This window comes from Jaculus jaculus, chromosome 4 (assembly GCF_020740685.1).
Source record: "Jaculus jaculus isolate mJacJac1 chromosome 4, mJacJac1.mat.Y.cur, whole genome shotgun sequence".
In the NCBI taxonomy this organism is placed as follows: Eukaryota; Metazoa; Chordata; class Mammalia; order Rodentia; family Dipodidae; genus Jaculus; species Jaculus jaculus.
This window is the reverse complement of record NC_059105.1, coordinates 166,803,064-166,819,535: the sequence shown is the minus strand read 5'-3', so window position 1 is coordinate 166,819,535 and position 16,472 is coordinate 166,803,064. Positions and strand designations below refer to the sequence as shown.

The following is a 16,472-nucleotide window of genomic DNA, read 5'->3' as shown; positions in this document are numbered from 1 at the left end:
ATTTGAGAGACAGAGAGAGAGAGAGAGAGAGAGAGAGAGAGAGAGAGAGAGAGAGAGGGAGGGAGAGAAAGAACAAATGTATGGCTGTACACAGGCTTCCTGCCACCACAAACAAACTCTAGACCCATGTGCCGCTTTGTGTATCTGGCTTTGTATGGGTGCTGGGACAATGAACCTGGCTTTGCAAGCAAGTACATTTAACTGCTGAGCTATCTCTTTAGCCCTTATTTTTTTTTCATGCTAAACTATTTTATTTTATTTATTTTTTAATTAGTTTTCTATTCTGCAAGTACAGGCAGTTTGGTACCATTGTTAGGCTCATCTGTGACCTACCCCCTCCCTATTGGCCCCTCCTTGTTGATGTAAATGGGTCGTGCATTGTGGAGTTAGCCCATAGTCATTGGTATGATAAATGTCTCTGTATTTCATGACCCAACATGTGGCTCTGACATTCTTTCCGCCCCCTCTTCCGCAAAATTTCCCTGAGCCATGTTAGGTTCATTTTTGGTCTGCTTCAGTGATGAGGTATTGGGGGCCTCTGAGGCTCTGGCTCTCTGGTTTGGTAGGCGTTGATTTTTCTCTATGTTGGTCTCCTTCCCCCTTGTGCTGGTATCCGGTTCATCAGGAAAACAGCACCCTTGCTTGTTTTGCCAATTTTCCTTAGTATCAGTCGGGGCCCTTTTGAGGTATGATGGGGTGGCTCTCTCCTTAGGATCTGCATCTATCTATCTTTCCCCGGGATTTGCAGTACAGCTAGGCAGTTGCCTTCTTGGCCAGAAGTCCAGCCCTTACTTTTTTAAATTAAAAAATTCATGTATATGTTTGTGCATGTATGTGTGTTCATATGTATGTGGATTCATACGTACACAGGTGCATGTGGAAGACACAAGTCAATGTTAGTGCCTTTCTCACTCTCCACCTTAATTTTTTGAAACAGAATCTCTCACTGAACCTGGAATTCACCAAATTGACTACTCTCACTAACCAGCTCCAGCAATCCACCATCTCTGTCTCCCTAGTGCTTATAGATGTGTGGCACTCCAGTTTTTTACTTTCCTTATGGTGTTTATTAAAGCGGAAAACCTTTCAAAGTTCATTATAAAGTCCATTGTATCAATTATCTTTCTTGTATAACTTGTGTTTTAGGAGTTATGTCTAAACGTTCACAGTCCAATTAAGGCCACAATGATTTGCTCCTATGGGGCTTTTTCATAGAAGATAATATGCTTCCATTGTCTGTTATGAGGATTTTTGGATCTTACATTTAGGCTTTTCATTCATTTTGGATTAGTTTTTCTATATGGAATGAGGTAGAGTTTCAGCTTTATGTTTCTTTTGCTTATTGATTTCCAGCTGCTACTGTACCACTTGTTGAAGGCTACTTTTTTTCCTTATCTTGACACACTTGCCCAAGATCATTTCACTGTAAATTTGATTTTATTTTTGGAATCTGAATTATATCCTGTTGATCTCTCTATCTTACTGGATTTCAATACCACACTGTCTTGATTATTACAGCTTTAAAGTAGGTTATGAAATTGCTAATCCTTCAACTTTGTTCATTTAAAAAAAGTTCCTTGCTTTCCACATGAATTTTAGGATTATTTTTTCAATTCTGCATAAAATCCATTGGCATTTTCAGTAAGTATTTTGTAGAATCTGTAAGTAAGTTTGGAATGTATATTGCTATATTAACAATAGCTCTGCTTATCTATCTATTCATTATTTAGCTTTTAATTAATTTCATGTCTATTCTGTTGTTTAATTTATTTCTAAGTATTTTGTTTCTTGATACCATCATCATAAAGTGCTCTTCATCTTATTTTCAGGCTGTTTATTGGTACTGCATAAATGTGCAATTGTTTTTTATATAATGATGGAACATTTATTCACTAGTTCCTATAGTTGTTTTAGTAGATTTTGTTAAGGATTTTGCATATTAAAGAGTATTTCACTTGAAAATATAGCTTTGCATATTTTCCAATCTTGATGCCTTTTCTTTGTTTAGTTTTCCTGGTTAAAACCTCAAATACAATGTTGAATAAAAGGAATACAATGAATGTTGCAGTCAGGATCACATTGCTGGCAGAAATCACTGGACCAAGAGCAACTTTTAGGGAAAAAAAGGTTTATTTGACTTATAGATTCAAGGGGAAACTCCATGATGGCAGAGGAAAACAATGGTATGAGCAGAAGGTGGACATCACCCGCTGGCCAATATAAAGTAGACAATAGCAATAGGAGAGTGTGCCAAACACTGGCAACGGGATGCTGGCTATAATACGCATAAGCCTGCCCCCAACAACACACTGCAGACAGGAGGCATTAGTTCCCAAATCTCCATCAGCTGGAAACCTAGTGTTCAGAACATCTAAGTTCATGGGAGACACCTGAATCAAACCACCACATTCCAACCCTGGCTTCCATAAACTGATAACCATCTGTGATGTAAAATACAATGCATTCAGTCCAACTTTATAAGTCCACATACTTTTTATCAATCCCAATGATGTTCAAACATTCCCATAATCCAAGGTCTCTTAACTGAGTCATACTACCAAAAGATTCTCCAAAAACCCATAATGGCACAGAATAAACATTCACAGTGCAAAAGATGGCATTGGACATAGCAAAGAAATATTTAACCAATATAAGATTTAAACAGGGCAAACATAAAACTCTGTAGCTCTAAGCTCAACAACTCTAGTCATTGACAAATCCCCAAGTCCAATAATTCTAACCAGCAACAAGTCTCTGTAGTTCCAATTCCACCCCTCCAGCTAGGCTTCCCACAGTCCTGGAAACCTTCATCTAGGGCCAGCAGCTCTCCTTGGCAGTCATCTCATGGTCCCAGGATCTTCACTGGGTCTCCACTGCAACCCATGGTTTATCCTCATGGTTCCATTGGGTCTCCATGCAGCATCTAGCAAACCTGCTACACACTGCCCATGGACATTTCCAAAACACAAGACTGTGTTGCAAATTTAGTAACCTCCGGGCTGGAGAGATGGCTTAGCGGTTAAGCGCTCGCCTGTGAAGCCTAAGGACCCTGGTTTGAGGCTCGGTTCCCCAGGTCCCACGTTAGCCAGATGCACAAGGGGGCGCAGGCATCTGGATTTCGTTTGCAGAGGCTGGAAGCCCTGGCGCACCCATTCTCTCTCTCTCCCTCTATCTGTCTTTCTCTCTGTGTCTGTTGCTGTCAAATAAATAAATTTAAAAAAAAATTTAGTAACCTCTGTTTAATACCAGGAGGGGTGCCAATTTGTTATTCCAGGGGAGAATAAAGCAGACTTTGAAGAACAGGACACTCCTTGAGCATTCAGTTCCAGTGCAGGTCAGCTGGCCCAAATTTACATCTATATTGATAGGAAATATTGGTCAGTTCCTTCAATATTGTGAGTGTGTGTGTGTTTTCTCAGGAGCTCTCCACAGGTTTTTATTTTGACCCAGGGTCTTTCATTGGCATGGATCTTACCAACTGGGATCCACTGGCAGATTAGCAAGCCCCAGAGATTGGAGACCCTCCCATCTCTGCCTCCCCAGCGCTGAGATTACAAGTGTGCCTCACAGTACCTAGCTTTTTTTTTTTTTTTTTTTTTTTTTTTTTTTTTTATGGAATCTCAGGGTGGCCTCGAACTCACAGTGATCCTCCTACCTCTGCCTCCCGAGTGCTGGGATTAAAGGCATATGCCACCACACCCGGCTTAGTACCTAGCTTTTTTGATGTGGGTTCTGAGGACAGAACCCAGATCCTTATGCTTGTAGGACAAGCACTTTTCCTGAGTGAGTCATCTCCTTAGCATCTTCTTTTGGCACACTAGAATAATATTGATTTCATAGATTTTTGAAAGATTTAAATGGTAAAATTATATTAAATCTTGACTTTGTCAGCAATAAAATAATTTTTCAAGGAGCTTTCCCCAGAGGCTGGTGAATGGATTGGAAGTTGTGGGTGAGGCTTGGAATCTGGAAGGCCAGACAGGAAATAATGAAGTGAGTCAGACTGGAAAAGACAAGGTTCAGAATTTAGGGTTTAGGCACAGACACTGAAAGAAAGTGTTAGATGTGAGGCATGTTTAAGGGTTTATGGGAAATCTTACTTCTATCTCCCCTTGTCATTTCTTTGGTTTTCAGAAGATATTGAGCTTGGGGTTCTTTTACTTTTATTTCTGCTTTCACTGCCATTCTGTCTTTATGACCTAAGCATTATGAACAATATTCTTTGTCATTTTATCTATGAGACTAGGTGAAATTTAGAAAAAAAGTTTGCTGAAAACCCAGACCCCCCCCCAAAAAAAAGAAGAAACCCTAACAGAAGAGAAACAAGAAAACAAAGTTTGAAAGCATACACACAAAACTTTTTGAAGATACTGTTAGACACATACAGAACAAGTTTGTGATCTCCAAATAGTTCAATATTGGCTAAACAAACTTGGTCCTAATCTATGCCCTATGTAAGGGGATAAACAGAGCATCTGTTTTTATTCTTTCCTTTGCCCCCTGTCCTAGAATCCAAGTTCACGCAGAAGAGGTTATCTGTAAAAATCAATGAGTATTACAGTTGTTTTATGAGTCATCTTTGGTAGAAATGATTTCACTTTCACTGGGAGATCATCATTATAAAAAGAAATTGTCTAGATGCACAAAGACACTTTTCATCTCCTTTAGAATATAGAGTCATTGAGGAAGTCCCATGTTCTCTTTGTGGCAAAGCTCATCATCAGACATACAGTGTCTTAGGAGAGACGTCGGCTTCCCTCTGTGTTCTGTGGCGTAGAAAAGCACTCATTCATAATTTCATTAAACTAACTTTTTTGACAGCTCACCAGGCACTTATCAGTAAATTGCCAGGTTCTGGGTTCCTCGTAGTAAGGAGGTGGGAGTTAAGAGCAGGGGAATGCCTAAACAATTGTTGCCCAGTGCAATAAGGATGCGAATGAGAGTCAATGAGTGGGAGAAGCATCTCAGTTAAACATGATGTGATGGAAAGGTGTTGTGGAAAGCTTCTTGGAAAGAGTAATGAGTTGTGTTAAAATAATGGGTAAAGGTTAACCAGGACAGGAAAAAGACTTAGATCTGTAACCACTGGGGAGAAACATTAAATCAGTAAGCCGAGAACAACTGAGATTTCACATTGTTTGTTTTTAGGATGCGCTCAGATTCTCCTACAAGTTTCCAAAGTAGAAAATTAGTGTACCATCTGATGTAACACTGGAATGAGGCCACATGCTACTTTTTGGGTTAAATTTGTGCATATATTGCTTTATCTCTCTAAGCCTTAATTATTTTACCATTCCAAAGGATCTAAAGTCTATGGCTTCTTGGTGCTTACATCATATAGTCTATTTTTTATTTTTATTTATTTATTTGAGAGAGAGAATGGGCACATTTTGGCCTTTAGCCACTCCAAAACTCCAGATGCATGCATCACCTTGGGCATCTGGCTTACATGGGCCCTGGGGAATCAAATCTTGGTCCTTTGGCTTTGCAGGCAAGTATCGTAACTGCTGAGCCATCTCTTCACTCACATCATATACTCTATATAAGAAGGATAACATTGGAACGGTGGGATCATATGTTAGAAATTTTCTAGAGTCTAAGTGAAATTCTGGGATGATTGGAAAGGTTTTTGGTGTGTGAGATATCAGTCACAGGTAAATTTAAACATTGGGCTTTGGACTCATTCAATTTTGAAATGGACTAGAGGAGAAAAAAGAAGGAAGTAATGGTTGGACTGTGGAGGTATCTCTGCAGTTAAAGGCACTTTCTCTGCAAGCCAGCCAACCCAAGTTTAATCTCCAGAATGCATGTAGAGCCCGTTGAAATATGAATATGTTTGTCATGTCAATGTGCCTTTGGAATGGAAGGTGGAGCCAGGGGAATCCAGAAGCTCATGGACCAACTATATCTGCCTTCCCAGTGATGAAAAGAATGAGATGAGATATCTCATTTCAGAGAAGGTGGAAGGAGAAGATTGGCACTCTGAGGTTTTCAACTGACCTCCACACACGAGCCACGGCATGTGTACACACACACACACACACACACACACACACACACTAAGTAAAAAAGAAGGAAAGGATGGTTGCAATGGATTTGGTTTGAAGGAGGTTCAAAAAATTCCAAAATCTTAGCCATGAAACATATTTATTAAGGGTTGTATCTTGTTCTATTTTCTTGTGTCTCATTTTAGAACTCAGAAGCTGTGGTCTTATATAATATTGTATTTATTTATGCTTTTATATATTTTTATGCACACATATATAATATATGCATATAATATATGTGTATATAAAAGGATTTGTGATCCAGAAATATCTATCTATCACTATATATCTATCCATCCTCCATTTATCCACTCACAGGGAATCTTTCTTCCTATTGCTTCTGGGCTCTGAGTTCTTCAGAAAGAAAATATATAATACATAGGGTGATAACTGCAGACATATCACTCTTATGGAATCCATTTACCAAAGCATATTATATGCCAAGACCACAAACTAGTTAGCTCTGGGCTTAATGGAAGACATGTTTGACTACATGTGACTGATAAAATGAGAGATACACATTACAATTTTTTTTTTTTTTTTTTTTTGGCTCTCTGAGGTAGGGTCTTGCTCTAGCTCAGGCTGATCTGGAATTCACTATGTAGTCTCAGGTCAGCCTCAAACTCATGGCAATCCTCTGACCTCTGCCTCCTGAGTGCTGGGATTAAGGCATGCGCAACCATGCCCAGCCTGAAAACAGGAACTGTTTTTGGGTGGGAGTTTTGAGGCAGGGTCTCCCTCTGGCCTAGGCTGATTTGGAATTCACTGTGTAGTCTCAGGTCTCCTGGTGGTGTCTAATTCATGGTGATCCATCTACCTCTGCCTCCCAAGTGCACCACGCCAGGCCATCCTAATATAATGCCAAAGTTTCCAGATTTTAGAATTTCTAGAATGCCTTATAAAAATCAGAACAATTGACAGTTGATCCATAACCTGAACCCCAACAATTACTTGAAGAGTACACACCTCTTTACAATGTGCCTGCAATTCTTTTTCAGCTTCCCTGCATTGAAATTGGAGGAGGTAAGAAGGGAACCGATCTCATGGAGCTGTTTTGTGGATCCGGTAAGTCCATACGTTCACAGCCCTTCAAGCCATACTTGTTCAAAATAAACATTTAATTCATTCCTTCTGTGCTTATGGTGATGCCACGGCATTAGTTATCCCATACCAACTTAACATAACCTTCATAAGTTGCTATTGTCTTACATCCATCTGGAGTTACTCATTTCCTGCCTGACTCCTGTTCACATCTGTGTACTGCTTCCTTTGTGGGATTTTTAACATTTTTGAATCTGACATTTGTGAGTTGAACCATTCTGAAGCCACCCGAATCTTCATGAGTCATTGAGATTTGTGATTTTGTTCAAGCAAAATGTTTGACTCACTCCCTTTGCCGGCCTTATCAGCAGAGGCAAACCATCAAGTCAGTGAATGAGCCCATCTCAGCACTCCCCTCTCCTGTGACATTGTTGGCCTCTTGGTCCATGCAGTAGCTCCCCTGAAGGGTGCTACCCAAATAGGAAGGTCTGTTGTCTCAGGATCTATGACATGCCTTTTGACTGTGACACGGCATCATTTATACTTTCACCATAAACACGCCAAAAGAGATGCTATTCTAATGCTCAAAGGGTTAGGGCATTTAGAAAGCATACACAATTCAGAATACAACTGTGAATAATTCAGATGGGAAGCAAAAGGGGAGCTGTGGTTGGAAACCAAAGCAGCTCGCAGAAAGAACTGCAAGCTAAGTTTTTTCTTTTATCTTTTTTGACTCACCACTGAGATGGCACAAAGAATATCAAACACGAACACAAAAGAAGAGTGTCAGGCACCAGGAAAAGCAGTTGGGAAAAGCAGAAGTCCAACAGGAACCGACTTTGGGTGGGGGAGAATAAAAGTGAGAGCAACACAAAGGGCTTGGGTTGAAGGCAGAGCATTGGAAGCGTGGGTCCAGCCAGCTGCCGCAGAAAGGTGCGCGTGCTCTTCAGTCTGTGGATTGATGGCAAAGGCACACTTTCCTAAGATCTTTTGTAGTCACCGGAACTGGCTAGCAATGGCAGGGCTGTGAGACTTTTGGTCATTGCAAAGATTCTACTAATGGCTAGACAGTTACTGGCCAGGAATCCAGGTCTACCTGGCCTTGTTCTTACATCTTCTTCTACTTGGCTAGGTGGGAACCATGAGTTGTACACAAAGATCCCAAGTCTCTCTCACAGAATGTTCCCTAGAGTGATCCCTGCTTAACCTGTTTCTTTCTGTCTCGTTTCTGTTCGATTTCCCCAGATCCTTCCGGTTCAGGTGTCATTTGACTGATGTTTAGCTTTGATTTTATCCTAGGATGTGATATTTTTCAGAAGTCTCTTAAGAATGTCTGACCTCCCAGAGTTAAAGTCAGTTTCTCAAAAGTTCTTTGGCCTGGAACTGCTCATTTGGAAGAATGAGGATACAAGCCATCTAACATATATATTCATTTATGGGCCTGTTTTTCTTTTCTTTTCTTTTTTAATTAATTATTTATTTATTTGAGAGCAACAGACACAGAGAGAAAGACAGATAGAGGGAGAGAGAGAGAATGGGCACGCCAGGGCTTCCAGCCTCTGCAAACGAATTCCAGATGCGTGCGCCCCCTTGTGCATCTGGCTAACGTGGGACCTGGGGAACTGAGCCTTGAACCGGGGTCCTTAGGCTTCACAGGCAAGCGCTTAACCGCTAAGCCATCTCTCCAGCCCTTTTCTTTCATTTTTAACTGTGCTAAATTGCCTTACTAGGTAAGTCTATATCATTTGAAGATTCATGATTTTACAGTATTTGGAGAAAACAGACTCTTCGTGGCTAGAGTGAAAAGACTGCCAAATCAGAGATCCAGAGACCCAGAGGCCCCCAACACCTCATCACTGAAGCAGACCAAGAATGAACCCAACATAGCTCAGGGAAATTTTGTGGAAGAGGGGGCAGAAAGAATGTCAGAGCTACATGTTGGGTCATGATATGCAGAGACATTTATCCTCCCCATAACCGTGGACTAACTCCACAATGCACGACCCATATACCTCAACAAGGAGGGGCCAAGGGAAGGGGGTAGGTCATGGATGAGCCTAATAATGGTACCAAACTGACTGTATTTGCTGAATACAAAACTAATTAATAAAAAAATTAAAAATTTTAAAAACGACTATAGAAAATACAAAAAGACAATGGGTACACTTATTTTTCTGTCATCTCTCCCTCCTGATCCTAGAGTCCCTGTTATCAAGAAGGCATGCTGCAGGCCTCCCAAGGGCAAGGAAGACTCTTCAGTGTGTCAGAGGTGCTGGGTTCAGATGCTCACAGGCGTCCTGATGCTGTTGTTTCCTGTTTGGCATTGCAAGCTGGACTGAATCCCGAGAGTGGACATAGGTCCTTAGCTACATGTGGCCCCAGATACCACCTGTCCAGTTCCCAGATCTCTCAATAGAGGTTGTTGCTCAAGCCCAATGGCATAAATAATGTGTCTTTTGTCCTGGTTGGCAGGAATTACCTTTAAAGCATTGGCTAAACCTTTCTTTCTGCATTCTTGATTTCATTGTCATTAAAAAAAAAAAAAAAAAAAAAAGATCAAGCCGGGCGTGGTGGTGCATGCCTTTAATCCCAGCACTCGGGAGGCAGAGGTAGGAGAATTGCCATGAGTTCGAGGCTACCCTGAGGCTCCATAGTGAATTCCAGGTCAGCCTGGGCTAGAGTGAGACCCTATCTCGAAAAACCAAAGAAAAGAAAAAGAAAACAAGATCACAAAATTCTTTCAAAATTTTGAAGTGGTCATAGTAAGTTGCATGTTATGTAATAAATTGCTGTGCTTTCAAGATATAAGGAAACAGAGTTGAAATTTCCCAGTGGGAAGGAGAGGTTGCAGAATAGATAGAAGGGAGAAAGCAAGTTATTTTTTTCTTGTCCTGAGAATACTAAAGGTATTTCTAGGACATGACGGTGCACAGACCATGCTGAATGGACAGCCTCATGAATCTTAGAGGCTAACAGTGCAGTTTTATTTCACAGTATTAGATTGATGATAATCTCTCTCTCCCTGGTTGGTATCTTTGCTTCTGTCTCTGCCGTTGACACCTGCATCTTGAAACCTACTTGCTTCTCTTTCCCTTCCTCTCTCTTGTAACATAGCCCGTACGCTGTAATCTCTCTTGTTCGTTCATTTCCACATCAGACCCTATGCCTCTGTGTGTATATTGCCCTTCTCTGGTGCTGACTCACAGTGCTGACATCCTTCCCCACACACCTGTGCCCACACACTTCCTGTGTGCCCCTCGGCTTCGGTGCCCTTGTTGGTTTACCTCTGCTGGGGCTGACTCAGTATGGCTCTCTCCGTAAGGCTGTGCTGTTGTCTGCTGGGATTGGTGTCATCTGAAGCCAGCATGTAAATAAAGCAACGTTGAAATTAGTCCCTACAGAGCCGAAAGTACATGACGTGGTCTGGGGAAGGGAACAGGTATCATCTGACTCCACACTCAGTACCAGTGACTCAGTGTTTGTAATAAGTCTCTGAAGCATATAATCTTTTCCCTAAGATCTAAAGCTTTCTTCCCCGTTGAATAATTTGAAAAGTTTTTAGTTTTTGATTTTTTTTTTTTTGAGGTAGGGTCTCATTCTAGCCCAGGCTGACCTGGAATTCACTATGGAGTCTCAGGATAGCCTTGAACTCATGGCAGTTGTCCTACCTCTGCCTCCCAAGTGCTGGGATTAAAGGTGTGCGCCACCACACCCGGTGTGCTGATTAAAAAAAAAAAAACACAGTATTTTTTTTGTGTGGGGGGGACTTTAATCTTTGAACATATGGCAAATTGCCATCAGGTTATACTATTATATTCCCTCTCCCTGGCCCCATTCCACTAAGGATCCTCTTCAGTGGGGTTATTGGTAATTACTATGGGGTTGTGCATATAGCAGTCAGTATTTTAGGGGGACAATGCCTCAGAAGATGCTTTCTCACCTGTGGCTCTTACATTCTTTCTGTCCCTCTTCTACAATGCTCCCTAAGCCTCAGAGGATGTGTTAGAAGTCTTTTTTTTTAATTCGTGTTGAACTCTCAGCACCTTCTAGTTTTCTGCTTTGATGAGTTTTAGTCTTCTCAGTGTCTACTGACATCTCCCTGGAGAAGGCTCTCAGGCCAGCAGTGAGGGCAGCTGTCATATTTTATCTTCCTCTTCCTCTGTAATGTTTCTTGGGCCCTGGTGGATGGGATAAAGATTATTCATCTCATGCTAGGCATTCAGCTTTCATTTTTTTTTGTCATTCTGATAAGTCTTGGTTCTAGTTTTTGTTCTTCACCAGATATTATTTATACAAACATGTACCTGTTAAATTTTCTCCCTGTATGACTTTTCATTTTGTTCTGGCATTTATCTCATCTCCCAGCCTGAAGCTTTCAGGAATGCAAGCTGTGTCTCTTTATTTCTGTCATGGCAGTTTGTTCATATCTCCATTGTGTCACTTCTCATATTTTATTGTAATTATATATTTAGAGGTGCCACTTTCTCTAGAAGACATTTTTTTAAAAAATGTATTTTATTTTGGTCCAGCTGAGCAGATTGCATAGTGACAAAAGAGCTGGCCTGTCTAGATTTGTGACACATCACAGTCATGCTTGCGCTCTGAAAGCTCTTAAACTGGTGATAATATAAATTTTTCAGGTCCTACAGTACAAAACCAGGTTAAAAAGTATTTCATCTGAAGCAAAGGGATTACAAAATTAAGAGTGGCAGCGTGTGGACAGAGCCTTTACAGTGATTTTGCATCGTGCTACTGATTAAGGTTCACGACGACTTCCCTACATGGGAGCACTTACGTAGATATAACTTACAGGGAGAGACTCACACCTGTGGAGGACCCTGGCTTGGGTTCCTTCCCTGGGCTCACTGCTGGCCTGCAGCACCATCCTAGATCGATGTCAGAAGAGTAGGAGCTTTGTCTGCTCAGAGTCAGGAAAGGTCTGCAAGTGCTTTTTATTTTTTTTTAATTTTATCTATGTAGTCCTCATATATTTTTTCTTTCTTTCTTTTATTTTTTCTTTTGAGAAAGCTTGAGCAAGAGAACTGGCTGGTATAGACATGTCTTGTTTCCCCAGTTCTCCAAAATCTAGTCTTTATTTTTCTTAGATCTGGATCTAAGATACACACACACACACACACACACACACATTTTTCCTCAGTGTGTCTTCCAATTGTCAGCTACTGAGCAAGCTGGGAATGGAGTGGGCACTTCTGTTGGCCTTGTTTTCCTTCCTGATTCTGAAGCTGGCAGAATACTAGCCACTCTCCAGATGTAATCTCAGGAGGTATAAAGTTTTTGTTTGTTTGTTTGTTTTGGTTTTTCAAAGTAGAGTTTCACTCTAGCCCAGACTGACCTGGAATTCATCATGTAGTCCCAAGGTGGCCTTGATCTCATGGTGGTCCTCCTACCTCTATCTCCCAAGTGCTGGGATTAAGGGTGTGCACCACCACACCCAGCTAGATATAATGTAATGAATGAATTATAAATAAATAGTTCCTATTATATTTGTACATTCTTCTCTCAGTCCAAAAGAGATGATTACAAGGAGGTACATATCAAAGGGCAGAGGTTGTTTTTTTTTTTTTAATCAGTTTTTATTTTATTCCTGAAAGACTAAAGTTAATGATGACAATTTTTATGCTTCTTTCAAATAATGAAATCTCATTGATTTATACTCAAGACTGCCTGATATTATTCCTTCTGTTGCAGTCAGGTTTGCATTGCTGGTATAAATCACCCAACCAAAACTAGCTCCTGTTTGGCTTACAGGCTCAAGGGGGGAGTTCCATGATGGCAGGGAAAACGATGGCATGAGCAGAGAGTAGACACCACCCCTGGCCAACATAAGGTGGCCCATAGCAACAGGAGAGTGTGCCAAACACTCACATGGGGAAACTGGCTATAACACCCAAAAGCCCACCCCCAACAATACACTGCTTCCAGGAGGCATTAATTCCCAAATCTCCATCCGTTGGGAACCTAGCATTCAGAAAACCCAAGTTTATGGGGGACACATGAATCAAACCACCACAGCTTCATTTAAGAAGTAGTTACAGCCCCACTTCCAGCTTGGGCCTACCATCCACAATGAGCTTTTGATCAGAGAAACCTACAAGGTTTCCCAAAACAATGACAGACTTCTGTCAGAGTACTTGATGACCCACCAAAGGCCAGTGGTAAGACCCTATTGCTGAAGACTCCATACACAGCTGACGCGTAAAATGGAATGACATGGCTGCAAGCCAGGAGAGAGTCAGTCCCCAGACAGTCAGCGTGTCTAGTGCCAGAAGGCGCTACCTAGGTGACTGGGGGAAATGACCAAGATCTGTCCAAGCAACACATTGTTTAACCTAATTAGCAACAAATAACCGGATGTGATGCCCACACAAGTGCAATAGTGGTACACAGCCATGGTGAGGAATCAATTGCTCTTGATTTGGCTAACGGATCCACTCAGTGGTACTAGACCCTTAGCTGGAGCTGGGAAACGAGTCAGAACCATATCCAAACACAAGCCCACTCTACAATATCAAGCCACCATCAATCACGGGGTATAAGAGGGCCTACACCTATCAAACTGTCTATCAAAAAAGTAAGTGTTATCTCAATTTTCCGGGTGCTAACTTACTCTCTGTTGGAGAATCTGCTTCTCTTTTCCAGATAGATGCAGATCCTAAGAAGAGAGCTGCCCCAACATACCTCAAAAGGGGCCCAACTGAAACTAAGGACAACTGGCGAAATAAGCAAGGGTGATGTTTTCCTGTGAACCGGATACCAGCACAAAGGGGAAAGAGATCAACGCAGAGAAAAATCAACTCCTACCAAATCAGAGAGCCAAAGCCTCAGAGGCCCCCAACACCTCAGCACTGAAGCAGACCAAAAATGAAGCCAACATGGCTCAGGGAAATCTTGCGGAAGAGGGGGCGGAAAGAATGTCAGAGTTACATGTTGGGTCATGATTTGCAGAGACATTTATCATACTAATAACTGGGGGCTAACTCCACAATGCAAGACCCATTTTCATTAACAAGGAGGGTCTAATGGGAAGGGGTAGGTCACAGATGAGCCTAAATAATGGTACCAAACTGCCTGTATTCACTGAAATGAAAACTAATAAATTAAATTAAAAAAAAAAAGAAGTAGTTACAGTTATGTCAGGAAAAGAGAACATTAGATAGGAAAGGAATTAAGGTTACTTGCATGAGTTGTATGATGCCTATGCAAACACCATAAAAACCTAAAGAGTGACAGAATCTGTACAGTCAGGCTGACGTGGAAATTGATCTACGTAGAAATCTTATGCCCACAGGGCTTACTGGCTGCAAGTATTCATGACAGAGAGCATGAAGCTGGACATGTGGCCACAGTGTAATGTGCTTGTGGGAGCCATGACTATAGACAAGACGTTGAGCCCAGGAGTGGATCAGTCAGGTGTGGGGGTGAGCTGCTGTCCAAGGTCCTGACCACCGTTCTGTGCTCCTTGCCTTTCCTGGTAAGTCCAAACTCTCAGGAACTCTGAGCGAGGTGTGGGCAGAGATGTTGATGAGTGAGATTAGGAAATAGGGAGGAAGCAGAGGGTAACATTGTTTTGGAGGTGCTACCACTCAGAGCTATAGCAATTTTCAGATAATTGTAGAGGTAGGAAAATCATGCACAAATGATCTGAAACAACGTTATCAGATAACTAGTGGTTTCCCTTTGCCGTATAGCACATTTTCACAAACAGTGCCTTACAAATGATATAAATTGTTAATCTCTGAGTGAGTGAGAGTGAGTCAGGAGTCTAGAAACAGGTTAGCCAGGCTCTCCATCAGGGTGTCAAAAGTCAGGGTGCTGTCTGAACTGCACTCCCTTCTGAACTTGATTGTTTGCTGGTAGACTTCAATCTTTGTGGTTGTATGACTGCTTTCTGGACCCTCTGGCTGCCTCAGTTCTCACAGTTCTCTGTCACTCGTTCCCCTGCACAAGCTCTTAAATCTTCTGTGACTTCAGAAAGGATCTCATCTCCTCCAGGAGTTCATCCAGATTCCTTTCTAGTTGACTTAAAGCCAAGTTTGAATTGTCTATGTTGATGAGTAACCTGATCAGAGGACTGTTATCATATTCACAAGGGGATGGGAATCTTGTGGACCATTTTAGAATTCTTCTACTTCAGTGAGGAAAGGAAAACTAAACTCATGAAAACATTTATGTATAAAGAGCCTTTTGATGACAAGTTGTTAAGTCAATTGTAAATAATGTAAACTAAAAAGGAACTCATTGGATAGCTTGTAGACTATTTTGAAGATTCCAGGAAAAATTGGACCTTTGCACATAATAAGTTCTGGGAAAAAAAAATCTAGGGACTTAAGTTCATGAGCCATTTATGTACAACATCAGTACTTGTCTCAAAGACACTTATATCTCTCATCTCTCAGTTCAGAAATAATATTTCTAGAAAAGAATTTTGGGTTAAAGGTACATCCTGGATTGGTAAACCACAGCTGAAAGTGGGGGCTCATGGGATCAGTATGGTTAAAAATCCACATGTATTGTGTCTAGTTATCAGAGAGTAGTAATCACCATGAAATATCTAGCAATTCCAAGTGGAATCTATGCCACAAGTGAGGCAAAGTGATGCAGTGCTGATGTTTCATCATCTGTGTGGAGGTAGCATGTATCATGCTGGCCAGGTAGAAACATTTAAGAATTCTTGTTGTTAAAGTTATATTAAACTACTCAAGACTTTGCATTGAAAACTTTATGTTTTGGTCCAGAGAGATGCATCAGCAGTAAAAGTGCTTGCCTGCAAAGGTTAAATTCCTGGGTTCTATTCCCAAGTGCCCATATAAACCCTATGTACAAGGTGACCCATGTGTCTGGAGTTTGTTTGCAATGGCTAGAGGCACTGGTGCACCCATTTTCTTTCTCTTGCCATCTTCTTCCCAAATAAATAAACAAATAAATAAAGTACAATTTTATGTTTTGATTAAATGATAACATCTTCAGTGTTACAATTTAAGTGGCATGTAACTACAACCTGTGTAATTTTATTTAGGTTCAAAAGCTTTAAGAGTTTTCCAGAAATTATCCTTTCCACTTGACCATTTGGAGGTATATGAGAAATACTCATTTCCCCGCCCCCCAAGGTACTCCTATATTATGCCACTTGTGAGATGAACAGGAAGTTAGAACAAGAGTAAATAATTTGAGAAAGGCTTTGACATTGTGTGCTAACTGTGTTTGTCACAGGCACATAATTTCTGTCACCATACTTTAGCTCTTTGTCATGATGGCATTTGTCATTACAGTTCTTGATGTTCATAAGTCATATTGAAAAGCTGTATTTGCTATGCTTCTGCTGAGGAATGCGTTGGAGTCACGTGTGCTGAGGGGCTGAGGTAC

At 41.2% G+C, this 16,472-nt stretch overlaps 1 non-coding gene across 1 annotated transcript; it reads right to left on the bottom strand.

Moving 5' to 3' along the window:
• Positions 1 to 12,235: 12,235 nt before the first annotated feature.
• LOC123460516 lies at positions 12,236 to 12,375 on the bottom strand. Its single transcript, XR_006637064.1, has one exon. It is a non-coding gene; the product is annotated as a small nucleolar RNA SNORA7 (small nucleolar RNA).
• Between the last annotated feature and the right edge of the window lie 4,097 nt (positions 12,376 to 16,472).